The sequence below is a fragment of the Cherax quadricarinatus genome, chromosome 2 (genome assembly GCF_038502225.1).
Source record: "Cherax quadricarinatus isolate ZL_2023a chromosome 2, ASM3850222v1, whole genome shotgun sequence".
Classification (NCBI taxonomy): Eukaryota; Metazoa; Arthropoda; class Malacostraca; order Decapoda; family Parastacidae; genus Cherax; species Cherax quadricarinatus.
In genome coordinates this window covers 42726827-42749397 of record NC_091293.1, presented here as the reverse complement: position 1 = coordinate 42749397, position 22571 = coordinate 42726827, and the positions used below count along the sequence as shown (strand labels likewise).

At 40.8% G+C, this 22571-nt stretch overlaps 1 pseudogene; it reads left to right on the top strand.

Moving 5' to 3' along the window:
* Nucleotides 1-12524: 12524 nt before the first annotated feature.
* The window catches only part of LOC128706013 (uncharacterized), a 38001-nt pseudogene continuing 27954 nt past the window's right edge, over nt 12525-22571 (top strand).

The window sequence follows — 22571 nt, the reverse complement described above, 5'->3', positions numbered from 1 at the left end:
CCCTGGAACCTCAACTAGGTGAGTACAACTAGGTGAGTACACACACACGCACACACACACACTCACACTCACACACACACACACACACACACACACACACACACACACACACACACACACACACACACACACACACACACACACACAGAGTTGGAAGTTGAAGACACAGATGAATCAAAGAGATGTTAGGAAGTATTTCGTCAGCCACAGAGTAGTCAGGAATTGGAATAGTTTGGGAAGCGATGTAGTGGAGTCAGGATCCATACATAGCTTTAAGCAGAGGTACGATAAAGCTCATGGTTCAGGGAGAGTGACCTAGTAGCGACCAGTGAAGAGGCGGGGCCAGGAGCTTGGACTCGACCCCTGCAACCTCAACTAGGTGAGTACAACTAGGTGAGTACACACACACACACACACACACACACACACACACAAATACAAGCACAAACACAAACACACACAAACACAAACACACACACACACACACACAAACACAAACACACACACACACACACACACACACACACACACACACACACACACACACACACACACACACACACACATACACACACACACACACACAAATACAAACACAAACACAAACACACACAAACACAAACACACACACACACACACACACACACACACACACACACACACACACACACACACACACACAAATACAAACACAAACACAAACACACACAGACACAAACACACACACACACACACACACAAACACAAACACACACACACACACACACACACACACACACACACACACACACACACAAACACACACACACACAAATACAAACACAAACACAAACACACACAGACACAAACACACACACACAACACAACACACACACACACACACAAACACACACACACACACACACACAAACACACACACACACACACACACACACACACACACACACACACACACACACACACACACATTCCATGATAGCAGCCTCACACCTGTCCTCTCCAGCCTGATCCTAAACCCTTGGTCACTAAAACATATTGCATAAGTCACTAATGCAGTCAGGAAACCCCATGAAAGGTCTAACTTATTTTCTCTCTCTTAATTCTCTCTTAGTTTTTCTTAGCTTTTCTCTTGTCATAAACAACAAGAAGTGACAAGCATATTCATCATTGAGGTTTTCACCTCAGTGATGAATATTATACTGAGGTGAAACGTTACTTGGAGTACTTATCAGTCCCGTTGACGGGCTCTTGATCCAAGTAATAGGGGCTGTCCTCCCATTCCTTGAATCAAACAGCGATTACCTTTAACGTTCTCCCTCTCACATAAGCATGTGTCCTGCCGATAGGCCCATCAGACGAACCGGCGTCCTATCGGCAGGTCCACCAGGTAAACTGGCACTCTACGATACACTTGCTGGCACTCTTGCTGAGGCTCGTGAGCCTCTCATTATGAAGAACAGCTGATGAACTAAAATAAAAAGAAATGGAAAGACACTCACACACGAAAACCAGCTTAACGAATCAGCAGCCAGTCAGCAGCCAGTCAGCAGCTAGTCAGCAGCCAGTCAGCAGCCAGTCAGCGGCCAGTCAGCAGCCAGTCAGCAGCCAGTCAGCAGCCAGTCAGCGGCCAGTCAGCGGCCAGTCAGCAGCCAGTCAGCAGCCAGTCAGCAGCCAACCAGCCAGCCATGCAGGGCAAACAACAACATAAATTAGTGAGGGGGGGTACGCAAGGCCCTGGACGGCTGAGTTTGGCAGAAACAAATATCTCAAGGCGAAGGTCGGACTCAAGGCCGAGACTCACGCCTGGGAAACACGCCCACCATGGTACTCCAATACTACAGATTCTCGTACTCCAATACTCCAGCTTCTGGTACTCCAATACTCCAGTTTCTGGTACTCCAATACTCCAGCTGCTGGTACTCCAATACTCCAACTTCTGGTACTCCAATACTCCAGCTGCTGGTACTCCAATACTCCAACTTCTGGTACTCCTATACTCTAGTTTCTGGTACTCCAGTACTCTAGCTCCTGCTCCTTCAATACTTCAGCGTCCTATGGCTGGGACGCGGATGATTGTTATCAAGCAACCAGGTAGCAATGGCGTACATCAGCTCTTCGAGGCGGATGGGGATATTTTCTGTTTATACGCAAGTAGACGGAGATGAAGGGTGGGTCGGTGGTATCTTCACTGTGGTGTGCGTCGATGATGTAGCTCCTCTCTAAAAAAAATCCAGCAAAAACCTTTGCTGCAGTAGGGCCACTCCCGTGTTTGGGTCCGGGCCTTAACGTCGGGTCGACGGGCGACAATCTAAGTTAGAGATGCACAATCCCCATCTACTGGTTAACATTTCAAATTCTCCTGTATTCTTTCTCCTTCCTATATTCATGTTGAATCACAGAAACTGAGTTAATTTTTCCTAACACAACACCTTCATTCCTCTTAATCTCGAGTTTATACCCTATACATTTTCTTTAGTCTTTTTCGTATGCCCGTCAAGGAATTTTTAAGCTTCGAATATTTCTCTCTGAGAAGGTCCGTATCACTCCAAGCTTCTTTCAGTTCTATTCTTAGATGAAGATAAAAATATTTAAAATTAACAGAGAATATCTTCGCTAGTTCTCAGTTATCGCAGTTGTGTTGTCTGTCAACCCACGTCACACAGCTGTAGTTAGCAACTGATCCTTAATAATTGTTAATTTTTGGTGCAAAGAAAAAGATAGATTCGAAATACTTTTAAACATCCACGGAATTTCTGTCACTATTTATTATTACCCTGTGTGTCCATGTGTTGTTTGTAACGGCTTCACAAAGCTTCTGGAGAGCGAAACGTTGCCGCAATAAAATGTCACATTAGTTGCACTTGTGTCCTTTTACCTAACCTTTCTTGAGTTAGTACTTAATACACTGAAATACACCTTTAAGTGTGATGCACCTGGTAATGTCTCTGTTATTGCCTAAGAAATGATTTAGAGGTTTCTTATTGCCCAAGAGATGTATTAGACATTAGTTTTAGAGGTATTTTGTTTAAGGTCAACTTTGATTCAATTTCTCTGTGTAGATACGGTTTCGGTAGCTTCTCCGATGCTTTGGAAAATGTTATATAAGCTTCTTCAAAACTGCTAGTCAAGATTCCGTTGAGACAGTATAAATTCAATATTATCTCTCTGTCCATTGCAGGATTTGAACCTACACGTACTTTGAAGCAGAGTGCGTAATTATGATTAGGTCAATCACCTGTTGGTTGGAAGAAACTATTTCTCATTCCGATTCTGCAGTGACCACCTAAGTGTCATTATATAGGAAACAGATGTTGAATACACTGGACAGCATTTCCCTAATTTCCTTATTGATTAGGAAGAACAGCAAAGTGGCGAGAGGGCCATCCTGCTGCACACCTTCAGCTGAGCAAACAGAAGCTTTGAGATACCACTGTAAACAAAGGGTAAAAGGGGTAGAGGGAAGGGAAAGGATGATGAACGACTCGGAGGACGGCATCCCTTCTGACATAAACTTAAAAATATTCAAAGGAAACAAAATTTATGATCTTTCTGAAACGACTTTGTTATATAGACAGGATGTAAATAACGGCAAGTAGCTGATAAAATAGGAATTTGAAACACATTTTAGCGGAGTTATAGGTTTTATAAGATAAAATTCTGCCCTTAAAAGAGGCCTAATTAAATCTTGATATGACTGACGAAGCATTAATAAAGACAAAACGTAGTGAAATATTCGAGGCTCTGCTAAGAGTTTTTCGCATTACTTATGTCGGCACATTAAAGCTAATGAAGATAATAATACTCATGAAAAGGAAAGAATCTTTATTTGTAGAAATACGTAACGTGTTCACGAAACCGTAATGACACGATTGCAAACAAACCATACCACGGGCGGGATTTGAACCCGCGGTCAGAGAGTCTCAAAACTCTAGACCATCGCGTTAGCCACTGGACCAGCTAGCCACAATAAGATTCGTCCAACTAGGTATATTTGTACACCATAGGAAGGCTAGCATAGGCACCACTGTGACCACAAATGCAAGTTTTTACAGACGAATCTCCAGCTAGCGTGGCCGTGACGACAGTGACGGCAGTGAGGGGACTTGAGCTAGAGTTCGTCACGGCCACGCTAGCTGGAGATTCGTCCGTAAAAACTTGCATTTGTGGTCACAGTGGTGCCTATGCTAACCTTCCTATGGTGTAGAAATATACCTAGTTGGATGAATCTTATTGTGGCTAGCTGGTCCAGTGGCTAACGTGACGGTCTGGAGTTTTGAGACTCTCTGACCGCTGGTTCAAATCCCGCCCGTGGTATGGTTACGTAACGTGTTGTTCACATAAAGTGAGCTATCTCAAGTTAAAATGAAGTGAACTTTCTCAGATTCACATGTAGGGAACTTTCTCAACGTGAAGTGAACTTTCTCAAGCTCGCATGTGGTAAACTTTCTGTAATATGGAGACCAAAACTGAGCTGCATAATCTAGGTGAGGCCGTACTAATGATGTATAAAGCCGTTTATGTTGGAGTTATGGAACACCTGTCTAATCTCGATTTGGGTAATCTACCTAATGATTTTATTGACGATGATCATACTTACGATTACGAAGGGATCTGCTTTTATGGTTTTTTTCTTAATAGTGTACAACGTGCTCAAAGTATATACATTCCTCAGAAAGAAATTAAGTCAGATAATAGCGATCCCAAATGGGGAGAGGTTAACCTTATTGACCAATATGTTCAGTTTAACAGAGAAGTAAAAAAGAGGATTAGAAAGGCTAAACATGACTATGAAATTAAGGCTGCTAATGAATCAAAGACTAATCCAAAAGGATTCTTTCAAGTGTATAGGACGAAGGTGAGGGAAAAAGTAGGACCTCTGAAAACTGGGAATGGACAGCTGACGGATAACGAACTGGAAATGTTTTCTCTATTTAATGATTATTGTTTTGTCAGTCTTTACACAAGAAGACGTAAATGAGATTCTAGAAATTAATAATTATTCATTTCCTGAAGAATTCAAATTAACTATTATTACTGTCACAAGAGACCTGTACTTGCTCAGTGAAGACTTGTCTAGTGTGCTCTCCGTTCTTAGATATCTGAAATTGTGATGATGGCTTCCCTCGACTACGAGCAGCTATATCTTCAGTTTAAGGTAGAATTAGCGGAAGCAAGAAGAGAAATTCAACGACAGAAGGGAATGTGCAAGGATTATCCCCGGAACAATGACGCCAATGATCGGACCAATGAATGGATGCTAGTCAGGGAGAAGAAGGTCCAGGAGACTGCTGTGAATACCAGGAGCTCTTTTTCCTTGTTATCAGACGAATGTGAACCGATCATCCATGATCTTCCAACGAAGACAGTACAATAAGGACAATTGTTAACGACACAGTGAAGCCAGGCAGTGAAGACATCCTAGCGAAGATCATCTCTACTAAGACCGTCGAGAACGTCATACACACCGCCAGTCGAGGTAAGAACATTGTTTTAGTTGGGGACAGTCAGGTTAAGTTTAAGGTTAGGGCTTTTTGCCTTAGAGATAGGAAGATAAGGCAGAGGGAGTGTTTTCCTGGGGCTGGGATGAAGGATACTATTAGCCATTTGGACATCATGAGAGGTAATGGGAACACTCCTATTATCTGTCTCAGTGCTGGAGGCAACGATGTTGGCAAACGTAAGGGTGAGGACCTGATTAGCAGGTATAGGGCAGCAATAGACAGAATTAGGAAGAAGGGTGGGAACCCTGTGATATGTGTTATTTTGCCAAGGAGAGGAGTTGGAAATGAGCGGTTTTCCAGGACAATTGGTGTCAATTGCTGGCTGGACAAACACTAAGAAAAATTCAGTAACATTCATTAAGAAGTAGGACCTCTTGTATGGCAGAAATGGCATGTATGCCAGGGATGGGGTTCACTTATCTATGTCTGGGGTGGGGGCACTGGCCACTGCAGTGGAGGGAGCTGTTAGGACTTTAAACTAGAAATAGTGATAATGGGTTTTGGGGGGAAAACAGTGGAGTCCTAGTGAAGTAATGTTGTGAGTTTTAGGAGAACTAGTAATAGGTAGAATGAGGTGGATGTTGGAAAGCCAGTGGCACTAAGTGACAAAGGCAGTAATAGGTATAGTGGAAAAACAGAAATGAGCAGGGAGGGTAAAGAGAAAGGAAGGTCTTTAAACTTATATTATAATAATATTCGTTGTGCTAGGAAAAAGATGGGCGAGTTGAGAATAATTGAAAGTGCAGGTAACAAGGATGTATTTGCCATAACTGAGACGTGGTTTAATACGAAAAATCGAGACATGCCTGCTGAATGTCACATTCAGAGTTTTAAATTGTTCCATGTAGACAGAAGCATCGGGAAGGAGGGTGGGGTGGCAATTTACTGTATGTCCAAGATCGCTTGAGCTGTTGTATAAAAACGGGTATAAAGTCTGAAATAGCACATATAGAGTCTGTCTACATAGAATTTTCAGAGAGACATGAAAAACAGATTTTAGGAGTGATATACCATTCCCCAAACTTAGATAAGGACCAAGAGAGACTACTTTGGGAGGAAATTGTTAAGGTCACAGGGCACGATAACTTAGTAATACTAGGAGACTTTAACATTAGTCAGATTGATTGGAAATTGTGTGTGTGTGTATTCACCTATTTGTTGCAGAGATCGAGTCACACCTTTTGCCCGGCCTATTCGCTGATCACTACGATAAAGCTCATGGATGGATCATGCCTCCACTACATCATAAGAACATAAGAACATAAGAAAGAAGGAACACTGCAGCAGGCCCACTGACCCATGTGGAGCAGGTTCAATTCCCCCCCACCCGAATAAGCCGAATGACCCACCCAGTCTGGTCACCTCCACTCAAGGAAGGAGCACGGCACCAGACCCAGCAGCACAAGCTAGTCAGGTCCAACTCACACCCACCCACACCCACTCATGTATTTATCTAACCTATTTTTAAAACTACACAACGTTTTAACCTCAATAACTGTACTCATCCACAACTCTATTACCAAACCAGTGCTTTTCTATATCCTTCCTGAATCTGAATTTTTCCAACTTGAAACCATTGCTGCGAGTCCTGTCTTGGCTGGAAATTTTCAGCACGCTATTTACATCCCCTTTATTTATTCCCGTTTTCCATTTATACACCTCGATCATATCCCCCATAATTCTACTCCTTTCGAGAGAGTGCAGATTCAGGGCCCTCAGTCTATACTCATATGGAAGATTTCTGATACATGGGATCATCTTTTTCATCCTCCTTTGTACGTTTTCCAGAGCATTTATATTCATTCTTTAATACGGTGACCAGAACTGAGTAGTATAGTCTAAATGGAGAGAAATCAGAATGGGAGCACATCACAAGCGGTGTTCCTCAGGGCCCATTGTTGTTCGCAATTTACATAAACGACATAGATGAGGGAATAAATAGCGACATAAGCAAATTTGCTGATGACACCAAAATAGGCCGTCCAATTCATTCTAATGAGGACACTAGAGCACTCCATAGACTGATGCAATGGTCGGAGAAGTGGCAGATGCAGTTTAATATTGACAAATGCAAAGTTCTGAATGTTGGACAGTTAAATAACCATGCCACATATAAACTAAATAATGTAGATCTTAATACTACTGATTGCGAAAAGGATTTATGAGTTCTGGTTAGCAGTAATCTAAAACCAAGACAACAGTGCATTAGTGTTCGCAATAAAGCTAACAGAATTCTTGGCTTCTTATCTAAAAGTATAAATAATAGAAGTCCTCAGGTTGTTCTTCAACTCTATATATCCTTGGTTAGGCCTCATTTAGACTATGCTGATCAATTCTGGTCACCATATTACAGAATGGATATAAATGCTCTAGAAAACATACAGAGGAGGATGACAAAGATGATCCCATGTATCAGAAATCTTCCCTATGAGGATAGACTAAGGGCCCTGAATCTGCACTCTCTCGAAAGGCGTAGAATTAGGGGGGATATGATTGAGATGTATAAATGGAAAACAGGAATAAATAAAGGGGATTTAAATAGCGTGCTGAAAATTTCCAGCGAAGACAGGACTCGCAGCAATGGTTTCAAGTTGGAAAAATTCAGATTCAGGAAGGATATAGGAAAGCAATGGTTTGGTAATAGAGTTGTGGATTAGTGGAACAAACTCCCGAGTAGTTACTGAGGCTATAACGTTGTGTAGTTTTAAAAATAGGTTAGTTAAATACATGAGTGGGTGTGGGTGGGTGTGAGTTGGACCTGACTAGCTTGTGCTGCTGGGTCTGGTGCAGTGCTCCATCCTTGAGTGGAGGTGACCAGACTGGGTGGGTCATTGGGCTAATCCGGGGGACGTCATTGGTCTAATCCGGGGGGAAGGGACATGGACCTGCTCCACATGGGTCAGTAGGCCTGTTGCAGTGTTTCTTCTTTCTTATGTTCTTAAATGAAGCCAGATTGTTCCACTTCCTGACAACTCCATGTGTGTGTGTGTGTGTGTGTGTGTGTGTGTGTGTGTGTGTGTGTGTGTGTGTGTGTGTGTTTGTAAGGGTCGATTCACAGCACTTGACCCTCGCCTTTTCACTGGTCCATGAGCCTCTACAATGCTCCATTAGCTTCATCATACCTTTTCCTGTATTAATGTTGGTAGAATTACCGGCAAAATGTTAGGCAAAAGGACACAAGTGCAACTAATGTGACATTTTAATGTGGCAACGTTCCGCTCCTAGAGAGGGAAACGTTGCCACAATAAAATGTCACATTAGTTGCGGTTGTGTTCTTTTACCTAACATACCTCTTCTTAATGTTATGTATGGATCCTGCTTCCACTACATCACTTTCCAGACTATTCCACTTCCTGACAACTCTATAACTAAAGAACTTCCTAACATCCCTGTGACTCATCTGATTTTTCTAATTGTGACGCCTTATTGCTGTGTCCCATCTCTGCAACATCCTGTCTCCGTACACCCTATGGATTAATGACTCACGAAATCGTAATGACAAGACTGCAAACAAACCATACCACGGGTGGGATTAGAACCCGCGATCAGAGACTCTCAAAACTAGCTGGCCCAGTGGCTAATGCGACGGTATGGAGTTTTAAGACTCTCTGATCGCGGGTTCTAATCCCACCCGTGGTATGGTTTGTCGATTAATCTCAGTATTTTAAGTCGTTATCACATCATCCCTATCTCTCCTGTCTTCCAGTGCCGTTAAGTCGATTTCCCTTAACCTCTCCTTGCAGGACATGCCTCTTAGCTCCGGGACTAGTCTCGTTGGGTTCCTAACTGGTGCTGCATACTCCAATGTGGGCCTGACGTACACGGTGTACAGGGTCCTGAACGATTCCTTACTGAGATGTCGGAATGCTAATCTTAGGTTCTAGGCGCTGATAAGTTGCAGCAATTATTTGGTTGATATGCAACTCAGGAGATGTGCTCAGTGTTATACTCACCCCAAGATCCTTTACCTTGAGTGAGGTTTGTAGTCTTTGGCGCCCTATACTGTCTGTGGTCTTCTCTGCCCTTTCCTAATTTTCATGACTTTGCACTTGGTGGGGTTGAACTCCAGGACCCAGTTTCTGGACCAGGCCTGTAGCCTGTCCAGATCTTTTTGTACTTCTGCCTGGTCCTCCTCCCATTGAATTCTCCTCATTAACTTCACACTGTCTGCAAATAGAGACACATCTGAGTCTGTCCCTTCCGTCATGTCATTCACATATACCAGATACAGCACCAGTCCTAGGACTGACCCCTGTGGAACCCCGCTCGTCACAGGCGCCCACTCTGACGCCTCGTCAGGTACCATGACTCGCTGATGTCTTCCCATCAGGTATTCTCTGATACACTGCAGTGCCTTCCCTGTTTTTCTTGCCTTGTCCTCCAGCTTTTGCACTAATCTCTTGTGTGGAGCTGTGTCAAAAGCCTTCTTACAGTCCAAGAAAATACAATCAACCCACCCCTCTTTCTCTTGTCTTACTGCTGTCACCTTGTCATAGAACTCTAGTAGGTTTGTGACACAGGATTTCCCATCTCTGAATCCGTGCTGGTTGTCGGTGATGAGCTCATTCCTTTCTAGGTGCTCCACCACTCTTCTCATGTGTGTGTGTGTGTGTGTGTGTGTGTGTGTGTGTGTGTAAATCTCCAGGTATTCATATTCCGGCGGAGGGCACTGGGTATCGGGAGGGGTATTGGGTATCGGGAGGGGCACTGGGTATCGGGAGGGGCCCTGGTATGTAGGGAGGGGTTGTGGGGTTACGGGAGGGGGCCTGGCATACTTAGAGGGATATTACGGGTGCTCGTAGGGGAGGGTGTTAAGGTGCGGGAAGGGCGGTGTAGGATTCAGCAAGGGACAGTGTTTGGATGCGGGGAGGGGCGGTGTTCTGTTGTAGGGAAGGATTTTGTGGGGGTGGAGGGAGGGTCAGTGTGGGCGCGGCTGGGGTGTGGCCCACCACAGCCCTGACCCACAACGTGCTGAACACTGTCCACACGCCCAACTAAGCTCCGTCTACACCTCCAGTAACCACCAAATTACCCAACCAGGCCTTCAATGTTCCTTAACGAAATTATCGCCCTCATTACCTGAAGCTTCTCCAGCCCTCTCTAGAACAAATATCCTCGAAGGACGCGTAAAGATCTAGAGGATAAAATATCCGTGGAGTGAGACCTAATGGATGCAACACACAACATTCTCAAGCATATGACAAGCCTCTCAGGCAGGTGGCTCGCAGACACACCCACCACCATGATGGGGACAAATCTTCTTCTGGAGATTAATCCTGTTTACATGTTATGATGGTGAAGGGTTTTTGACTCAATAAACTGGAACTGTCCTTCGTTTCATTAGATCAAATCTATTTGCCTCTCATCCCAGAGACGCTTAATTTGTGTGATTTTTTTTTTTAATTTTCTCTGAAACGTATTAGAGAAATAAAATATTAAGAACAACAGAAATTGACATAAGTTGGTAAATCGCAACTTGTTGTGTCTGACAGTATGTAACTGTGCTAAAGCTTATATTAAGTCCTGAAATATCTGTTACTGCAACACCTAGTTTATTATTAATGTGCGTGTCATCTGATCGCTGACATCTATTTTCTAGCTAAGCTCACTTGAGAATCACAAACTATCTGATAACTGACATCTATTCTATCACTAGCGACTTGATATTAAAATCAGGGCAGATCGAAACGTCGTCTAGGTCCGTCCATTTTTTCTCCTTTTTGTATGATGCTTGGGAATCCTTCGAGTTCCTTACAGGCTCTCTGTTGACAATGCTCTACAATAAATTCGCTTCAAGCCAGCAGACTAGAAAATATTCTCGAGCTTTCTGTTTACGAATGAACAAGATCCTAAACCGAGCAACATCAACACAGTTCCATTTATTAATGGAGTCAAATGTAATGCTCACAGTTTTTACGGTGATCCGTGTAAAGGTTACCTTGACAGTGGAATATGGATCCCTGGATACAATCTACTTAGATGCAACCGAAAACAACAGACAACAATGGGGTTGGGGTCTGTATGTCAAAGAATCGTTCATATACACTGAGTTAACACCACAAACTATGTAGCTGAATTTCTGGTGGTTAAATTTGAAAATCAGAATCTTATTATTTCATATGCATAAGCCACCAGATGCAACTTCCATCAGTTCAAAGAGCAACTATTACAAATTGGGTACTGTCTTGAAATTCTCCCGGTTCATGTTCCTAATATCCTGTTGATCAGTGACTTTGATTTAAGAAACATATATTAAATAGAAATTGCAAAGACTGTAATAGCAGAGAAAATCGTAGGAACCAGTCTGGATGAACTGTCTCTCAACTGAACTACTAAGACTACAATATTCGCCTTACGCCAGCAGACAGTAAAACCGACCTGGAGCGTGTATTCACTAATAATAAGGACCTGATTTGGAATTTTACAGTGTCGAAGACAATATATAAACTCAGATCACAACCTAGTAGTAGTTCAGACCTGCATATTCGCTGGTCCCGGTTAAATTTGTTGATCCCTCAGTCATGAGGGTTCAACAAATTTAATTTTAACAGTGAGGGCCCTGATTGAGGTCAAATCAGTCGTGATCTCGCTGAAATATACCGAAAAGAAATTATGCTTAATGTAGACCTGACTCAGTACTTGGAGTGTATGAGCTCAGTGGTACTCGAGATATGTTCCAGACAAATACCATTACAAAGAAGGAAGAGAAGCAAGATGGAAAGGTAAAAGTGTGCCCTATACAGATGAAGACGACGGATCACAGAAAATCTCAGAAGCGGTGAACTTACTGAACAATGAAAAGTAACACTGATTTGGAAAATGAAGAACGTTGAGCTCAAAGTGAATGCACCCTACAGAATTCACAAGAGACGGAAGGAGCAATAACCCGTAAGTGAAATTGAAAAAAAAAATCCAAAATATTTTTACTCATATGCGAAATCCAGTACCAAAATAACAATTAGTATCGTATCTTCAGTTAAAGGACATTGAATATACACTGACAGCAACAAAGAAATTTGCGATATGTTTAAGACACACTACAGCTCAGTGTTCGGTAAGCCAGGAATCTACTTAAGGATTGACTGCCCAAACGAATTCTTCATGAAGGAGAAGCAAAACGGTATGAACATTTCTGAAATTTCTCATGTAACTCTTACCCAACTTGACTTCAAAGTGATAAATCGCATGTCAATGCTTTCTGCCTCAGGCCCAGACTCGTGGAACTCTATGTTCATCAAGAACTGCAAGAAAACACCGTCTTTAAGGCGGGTGAGATTACAGAACTGGAAAATGTACATAGAACATTCACGGCATGTATAACCTCAGTCAAGTACCTAAATCATCGAGAGTGCTTCAAATCCCCCTAACTGTGCTCCTTATTAGGAACTTAGGTGAGAAAGATTCTGGAAGGACTGGTCCCAAATCTGCTCACCGAAATCACTCAATATGAAAATAGGAGGCTTAGCAGATGGTGCAAGATACTACAGAGGCGAGATGAGCACACTAAGAGTAAGTTAATAAGTGCAAAGGGACCACGATTCTTCAACATCCTCCCATAGTGCAAATCTTGGCTGTCTTCAACAGGGAACTCAATAAAGGTTGGACTGCAGGCAGAGGCAAGTAACCAAGAGGAGTGGTCTGTGACTGGGGCGGTGAAACCAAGTAGCGAATACAAATAACCTACTGGTAACGTGCAGTAGGTAACGTGAACTCAGCAGTGTTTTACACTGAAGAGTTGCAGCAGGTCGACATTCCCTGGTACACTAATACAATTTGGCTGCTTGTTTGTTTCACGGTTATGGTACAGTGGTTCGAACTAGCTCCAGTCTTTGCGATGAGTTACCATCGCTGGTTTAAAGCTTCGCAATATTAATAAAGTAAAAATAATAATAATCTTAATAATTATAACACTACTACTGCTACTACTACTACTACTACCACTAATAATAATAATAATAATAATAATAATAATAATAATAATAATAATAATAATAATAATAATAATAATAATAATAATAATAATAATAATAATAATAATAATAATAATAATAATAATAGTAATAATAATAAAAATAATAATAACTTGACTCACGAAATCGTAATGACATGATTAGAAACTCTCTGATCGATGGTTCAAACCCCACCCTTGGTATGATTTAATAATAATAATAATAATAATAATAATAATAATAATAATAATAATAATAATAATAATAAGATGATGATGACGGCGACGAAGAAGAAGATGAAAGAAAGAAGAATGTAGCCACTGCAAGTCGACCTTCCGGTATGGTAGGCACATTCCCTCAGGTGGCCCGGGAAGTGAGGTGAGGAGGGAGGTGAGACGGGGAGATCCCATGAGCAGAGCACTGATGTCCTCCACGTCTTCCCCGTGTTCAAGACTCAGCTCATTATACTGAGTATGTTGCCAGCATGAGTCGAGACCTGAGGGACGGATTAAATATATTATATTTAGGAGCATAAGACTTATGCGGTCCTATGCTGTCTTGTGTAGATATAAACACTTAAACCTTTCATTGTAACATTAATGTGTCTTCTTGGAAAATAATAATAATAATAATAATAATAATAATAATAATAATAATAATAATAATAATAATAATAATAATAATAATAATAATAATGATAATAATAATAATAATAATAATAATAATAATAATAATAATAATAATAATAATAATAATAATAATAATAAGAAGAAGAAGAAGAAGAAGAAGAAGAAGAAGAAGAAGAAGAAGAAGATGATGAAGAAAAAAGAGAAGTAGAAGAAGACGATAAAAAGATAATAGGAATAATAAAAAAATAATGATAATAATAATTATTACTATCATCCTTATAAAGAATACTAGTATCACCTTTCGTACTCTTCAGTAATAGTCGGATTTCTTCTTCCTCCAAACTCCTGTAAGATTTCCGAGCAATAATTTCAGAATTTCTCTTGTCTGGTTGATCGGAAACTTTTAGTGTTTTTGCATTTTTCGTAGACAAAGGTTAGGATTGTTTTCCAGCTCTGTAGGCGACAGTTTGTTCATTTATTTACGTGCAAACAGTGTATCGGTTTTCTTCCGATATATTAAGATTACCACCACTGATCGGCTCTAAACTTTTGGATTGTTACTGGAGTGTGTAGATGCTAATTTGCCAACCTTGTTTACAAAAGCTGGGTGGTATCACTTGCCGCTTGATATCTTGTTTATGCAGCCTCGGGACGGCTTTAAACGTAATCACCCAGTGTGTCTGATAAAGGAAGAATTAAGGCTGCGTAGATGCAAATTTCCCGGAGACTAAATTATTGGGAATAATGTGGTTACTGATTACTGTACGATAAGTGGAGAGTCTCTTCTAGTACACTGTGCTCAAAGAAGGGCTTACTTTGCTATTTGGTTCTGCAAGTCCAAATTTGTCAGTTTTATTAAACACATCTTGATACTGTTTTTTTTTCTGGCTTCAAGCTTATAGAGGGAGGCTCGAATTGTAACAGATTTTACTGAATTAGGGAATTTCGGGTACTGATTTCCAGGAGATAACTTGTGAACGCTTTTTCTAAATGTTTTCAAACCCTCTAGGCCAGGGGTAGGTAACCTCGTTCTGTCTAGGGGCCAGGGGTCATGTTTGTGAGTTGATGGCTGCCACATCTATCGCCATAGTTAATAAATAGAGGTAATAATAATACATACATACTAAACTTTGACATATGTTTATATACATTTAATTAAGCAATATTATGTCTACTGAGCATAAGTTATTTTGAGACACTGGTATGGAACCTACCCACACCTCTCTCTCTCCCTGTCTAATAGCAGTTAGTGTGACACATAAGAACATAACACAAAGAAGGAACAGTGCAACAGGCCTACCGGCCTATGCAAGGCAGGTCCAATTCTCCCACCAGCTTAAGCCAATGCCTTGACCAAGTCAGGTCAGTCACGTCACTTAAAGGAGGAGCACAGCATCCGACCTAGTAGCACAAGCTTGGTATTGCTTTCTCGCTCGACAGTCTCTCAATATTAGATGACAGGATGAAAGTTAAGACACTTGTGCAACATCTGGTTATCTTTATTGTAGACGTTTCGCCATCCAGTGGCTTTATCAATACAAATTCTTGGACATAATAAGAAAAACGAAGAACTATATACAAAAGATGAGGTAATCAGTCTCTCGGCCTTGGAGGTGGTGTTTAGAGCACCGTGGTTGTAGAGATTCTGAAGCACAGGCAAGGAGACTGGCGCTTATATAGGCGTCAGTGAAAGGGACGTGTAGCAGAAGAGGGCATAGTCACTGGTAGGCGGGATTTCCCAGTGGAAGTAGGTCCTTCCCAAATTGATGGGCTAGTTGTAGAAGTCTTGAAGAAAGTCATGTAGATGTCTTCTGAATCAAGATACCATGATGTTGCAGTGCCTGACAAGTTGTGCAAGACTGGTATACAATACCGACAAGATGAAAGTTAAGACACTTGTGCAACATCTGGTTATCTTTATTGTAGACGTTTCGCCATCCAGTGGCTTTATCAATACAAATTCTTGGACATAATAAGAAAAACGAAGAACTATATACAAAAGATGAGGTAATCAGTCCCTCGGCCTTGGAGGTGGTGTTTAGAGCACCGTGGTTGTAGAGATTCTGAAGCCCTATCAAGGAGACTGGCGCTTATATAGGCGTCAGTGAAAGGGACGTGTAGCAGAAGAGGGCATAGTCACTGGTAGGCGGGATTCCCCAGTGGAAGTAGGTCCTTCCCAAATTGATGGGCTAGTTGTAGAAGTCTTGAAGAAAGTCATGTAGATGTCCTCTTAACTTTCATCTTGTCGGTATTGTATACCAGTCTTGCACATTAGATGACAGGCTGAAAGGGGCCAGATGAAAGATGTCATCTAAAGGGGCATCAGTCAGTCTGTTTCTTAATTTACTCTTCGCGTATTTCATTTTTGAGAAGAGTTGCTGGCACATGTAAGTACTGCCAAACATTGACGTCATTTTTTTTAGTGTGATCTACCAAGTTGGTATACATACCAGTTTCAAGAAGATATTTCATGTAGATATTTCAAGATATTTCAAGAAGATATTTCGTGAGATACGCCCGTTGCATTAAATTTTGATCTTAATACATCACTGCATTGCATCTCAGTAAGTTTCATTTGAAGGTTTTCTGGTGCAATGTTATGTCTACGTTATACGGAATGACAAACAGCCTGAAATCATTTGTGAGTGAATATCAGCGAAACGGGAAAACTCAATTGTCGATAGAGTTCCACATCAGAGGCTATTATCTGGAGTTTATCTGGAGAGAGTTCCGGGGGTCAACGCCCCCGCGGCCCGGTCTGTGACCAGGCCTCCTTAGGTCAGTGTCCCAGGATGCGACCCACACCAGTCGACTAACACCCAGGTACCCATTTTACTGATGGGGAACATAGACAACAGGTGGAAGGAAACACGTCCAATGTTTCTACTCTGGCAGGGAATCGAACCCAGGCCCTCACCGTGTGAAGCGAGAGCGTTAACCACCAGGCCACCAGGAAACTTAAGGCACATGGAATAGGAGGAGAAAGTTTTTCCTGGGTAGAGGCATGGCTGTCAAATAGGCAACAGAGAGCTTGTATAAATGGGGAGAAATTAGAATGGGGGCATGTCACAAGCGGTGTTCTACAGGGGTTAGTGTTGGGCCCCTTGTTTACAATTTACATAAACGACATAGAAGAGGGAATAAATAGCAACATAAGCAAATTTGCTGATGACACCAAAATAGGCCGTCTAATTCATTCTAATGAGGATATTAGAGATCTCCAGAATGATTTGAATAGACTGATGCAGTGATTGGAAAAGTGGGAGATGCAGTTTAATACAGACAAATGCAAAGTTCTGAATGTCGGACAGGAAAATAACCATGCCACATACAAACAAAATTATGTAGAGCTTAATATTACTGATAAATTAGACACATGTGCAACTCTTGGGTATCTTTATTGAGGAAACGTTTCGCCACACAGTGGCTTCATCAGTCCATACAAAGGAGAATCTTGAAGAATAGGAGGAGAATGAGGTAATCAGTCCCTCAACCTTGAGTCGATGTGGTCAGTCCATCAATCTTGAATAGAATCATGTCGGTTCTCTGAACCATTCATCTTAATATTACTATTTGTGAAAAGGATTTAGGAGTTCTGGTTAGCAGTAATCTGAAACCAAGACAACAGTGCATAAGTGTTCACAATGAAGCTAACAGAATCCTTGGCTTCGTATCAAGAAGTATAAATAATAGAAGTCCTCAGGATGTTCTTCAACTCTATATGTGTTTGGTCAGGCCACATTTAGATTATGCTGCACAGTTCTGGTTACTATGTTACAGAATGGATATAAATGCACTGGAAAACGTTAATATATTAGGCACATGTGCAATGCTTGGGTATCTTTAATGAGGCAACGTTTCACCACACAGTGGCTTCATCAGTCCATACAAAGGAGAATGGTGAAGAACAGGAGGAGTTTAAGGTAATCAGTTCCTCAGGCTTGAGTCGATGTGGTCAGTCCATCAACCTTGAAAAGAATACAGCATATGTACAGAGAAGTAGCTTATATAACATAGGCAGGTGCAGCAGTCATAGGTGGTGTTACATTTGTCCAATGTGGAAGTAGGTCGTGCCCATGGGTTAGGCAAGTGAGGAATTCCCTGTATACAAGAAATTATTTGGTCCTTCAAACCGGATGACACCTGTTGAGGGTAATGCTACAAGTCAAAGATTAATAGTGGACTGAAATGGGACTTAGCTTGAAAGACAGCTTTTGCCTACACAGTCGTCCCTGCAGGCAATGTCTTGAAAAACTGTTGTTGCTTTTCCTCAAGGGCTGGAATAAAATTATGTGTAAGGTGTTATGTCAGTATTTTCATTACTGAATATTGACTGGATCCATTGAATCTTGTACTCACGTGTGGGGGCTCGATGGCCCTCGTGTCACTGGGGTATATGGTAATCTGTTCAGCGTACAATGTTCTCAACTGCGCAGTCAATGGAATAATCACAAGCTAAATAGACTTACCTGGGTTTGCGTATTGGACCCTTACACTCACGTATCAGTGTCTTGATTGAAGAATAGTGTCGTCGAGAATGTCCACATTTTCCACAGTCTAGGAATATGCATCCTGGTACACTATTTTCCACAAGGTTTGTCAATTATTCACAATCTTAACACTAAAGAAGCTGATCACACTTCTCTGTGTGTGTTTTGATATGTTATGGAGATTGTCTGAGGTACAGCAAAGCAATATGAAGATGCCACAGCACCCTATGCTGCCACTGCCCCTAGCCACAAAGAAAGAGCTGACATACCACATTTCCCCTCCTTGCCAAACTTCCACTATGACGCAATGCAGAATGCTTGATTCTTGCTGTCTTAAGCATAGACAACAATGTATATTTTTAACATGGTAATAAAGTGGGTGCAGGATTTTCCTTAATTTTCCTGCTGAGGAAGAGACTGATTGTCTCTTGTTAAAATACACTATTTGCAACACTGGTCTCTTGCAAAGAGCCGCATGACCATGTCACATGCTTGTACTGCATCTGGGATCAATTACTTGATGTAGCAGTAAACAAGATGCTTGCCCCTACTGAGAGGGCTGGGCCCTTCAGGGCTGAAGGGACTGAAAGAGGTTGATACCCCCCTCCTGGAGAAAATTTCTCCACAAGAGTTCACACGTGCATGTGTGTGTGTGCGTGTGTGTGTGCGTGTGTGTGTGTGTGTGTGTGTGTGTGTGTGTGTGTGTGTGTGTGTGTGTGTGTGTGTGTGTGTGTGTGTGTGTGTGTGTGTGTGTGTGTGTGTGTGTGTGTGTCGACTGCTTTCAGTGCTAGGCAATGGTGTGGGGCAGTGGTGTCCGTGTTTTAGATCTGTGTGTTGCTCACCAAGGTTTGCGATATATCATCGTTTTGCAATTACATCTTGCACATGCATATACATCCACAAACACACACACACACACACACACACACACACACACACACACACACACATATATATATATATATATATATATATATATATATATATATATATATATATATATGTATATATATATATATATATATATATATATATATATATATATATATATATATATATATATATATATATATATATATATATATATATATATATATATATATATATATATATATATATATATATATATATATATATATATATATATATATATATATATATATATATATATATATATATATATATATATATATATATATATATATATATATATATATATATATATATATATATATATGTTGTGCCGAATATGTAAAACTGGTCAATTAGCAAGAACTCATTTAAATTTAAGTCCTTTATAAAATTTTCTCTTATACGTTTAAAGATATATTTTTTTCATTAATGTTAATGTAATATTTTTAATTTTGCACTAAAAGAATCTTAGAAAACTTACCTAACCTTATTATAACAAGAGCAATTTATTTTAGCCTAACCCAACTATATATATTTTAGATCTGTTTACAGTAATTTAATACTAAACAAACACAGTGAAACATATTTTTTTCGTTAGGTTCAGAATGATTTTGGCGAAATTATTGCATACACAAATTTTCACTTGTCCTATATGGCAAAAATGAAGGTTGCTATTTAAGCCAAGATCGCAAATTCTGCCTATTCGGCACTACATATATATATATATATATATATATATATATATATATATATATATATATATATATATATATATATATATATATATATATATATATATATATATATATATATATATATATATATATATATATATATATATATATATATATATATATATCTACTGAAAGCATCACACCAAAGATCTAAATAAATACATATTGGTAATTATTATATAGTGTAGATGGAAAATATTACAAACTGAAAATTATAGTCAAAGTTATTCTTAAAGTCAATAAAATTGAGAATAATAAAATCAAACGTTTTCTTCGAAATCTAACATATTTTTTTCGAGAACTGTTGTTCATCATTCATTTTACTTCATTTCTTATTTGTAATTCAATTCAATTTCCATGTTGAGGGCCCCCAAAACCTAAAGTGCCCCGGGCCCCCAAGGTCTAAATCCGGCCCTGTACATTACATGCATTTTTTCCGCATACTTAACGTTGAACGTTAACCAAAGGCGAATACGTAATGCCGTTAAGTATTAAGTTCTCTTCTAAAGGAAAAATTATTAACAGTAATTCTGTTTTATACAACACTGGATGATATGTGTATGATAATTACTTCAGGATGTGAATAGACCGTGGTCAGTGGTCAGTGGTCAGTGGTCAGTGGTCAGTGGTCAGTCGTCACGTGAGGTCACAGACCCTGAGCTGCTTTGGGGATTAGCGTGGGCGGTTACAAAGCATGGCTTGCTTTTGCAGTGTTTTAAATATTGAGGTTGGAGAGTTGAAGGAGGAGGTCTTGCTTCTCCAGGAGGAGATTAGGAGGCTGAAGGTCCACCTCAATGGGTCTGGGAGAGAGTGTGAGGTGGCTGGAGTTGTGGAGAATGAGACTTCTAGCAGTGAGGTGCAGTCTGTCTCTCGCTGTGAGGAGGCTGTAGGTGGGGAGGTAGCAACAGCTACCAGCAGTGAGGTGCAGTCCAGCACCTGCTACAAGTGGCGTGTGGTTCCCAGTAATGGGAGGAGAATCAGAATAAGGAAAGTTAAGAGTGAAGATCTGAAGGTAGGAAATCGCTTCTCTGTTCTTCAGGATGAATGTACTTCAGTGGCCAGTGAAGGTAAGGGTACTACTGCCCCTGCTAACAGAGGTAAGCACATTCTTGTGGCTGGGGACTCTCATGTAAGATATATTGACCATGCTTTTTCTAATAGGAATAAGAAGATGAGAGATAGAGTGAGGTTCCCTGGAGCTGGTGTTGAGGACATAGTTAGCAGGCTGGATAATATCATGTCAGGTAATGGGAACAAGCCCATTATCTGTCTCAGTGCTGGTGGAAATGATATTGGGAAGGGTAGGAGAGAAGAGCTGCTAGATAAGTACAGGTCAGCTATAGATTTCATTAAGTCTAAGGGAAGGGTCCCAATCATATATAGCATCTTGCCTAGAAGGGGAGTAGGAAATGAATGGTTGTCTAGGGCAATTGGTGTAAATTGCTGGCTAGACAGATACTGCAAGGAACTTGCAATCCCATTCATTGACAACTGGAACAACTTTTATGGCAAACATGATATGTATGCAAGGGATGGGGTACATCTCTCTGGGGCTGGGGTGGTAGCACTTGCAAACTCAATTGAGAAGGCCATTGGTGAAATGCCTATGATTTTAACCTGAGAGAAGATAGAGATATGGGTGTGTGTGGGAAACAAGCAGGTTGCAACACTAGGGTTGGAAACAGTAAATGTATAAAAGGCATTCAGCATGAAGTTATAAATAAAGACAACAGATCAGGTGAGCAAACAAAGGGGGACAGCAAAGGGCAGCAAGGGACTAGCTTCCTTAAGATTTAGTATACTAATAGCAGGAGTGTAAGAAATAAGATAGATGAACTAAGATTAATTGCAAGTGTAGATATTATTGCTATAACAGAGACCTGGCTCAATCTGAAAGATAGAGAGATGCCCTCTGAGTGTCACATACAAGGCTATAAATTATTCCACACTGACAGGGTCAACAGGAAGGGTGGTGGAGTAGCGATGTATGTCAGAGACAATTTAAATTGTTGTGTTAGACAAGATATAAAATTAGAAGCGTCACCCACTGAATCTGTTTGGTTACAGCTTCTCGAGGGCCGAGAAAAACTAATTTTGGGTGTGATTTACAGGGCCCCAAATCTTGATAGGGAGTGCAGTAAACTTCTATGGGGCGAAATTCGTAAGGCATCTACATACGAAAATGTTGTGCTAATGGGAGATTTCAACTATAGACAGATTGACTGGAGCAATTTGACAGGAAATTTAGAGTCAGGTGACTTTCTTGATGCGATCCAGGATTGTTTTTTAAAACAGTTTGTGACAGCCAACTAGGGGAAATAACCTTCTTGACTTGGTTCTTGCCAGTAGGGAAACA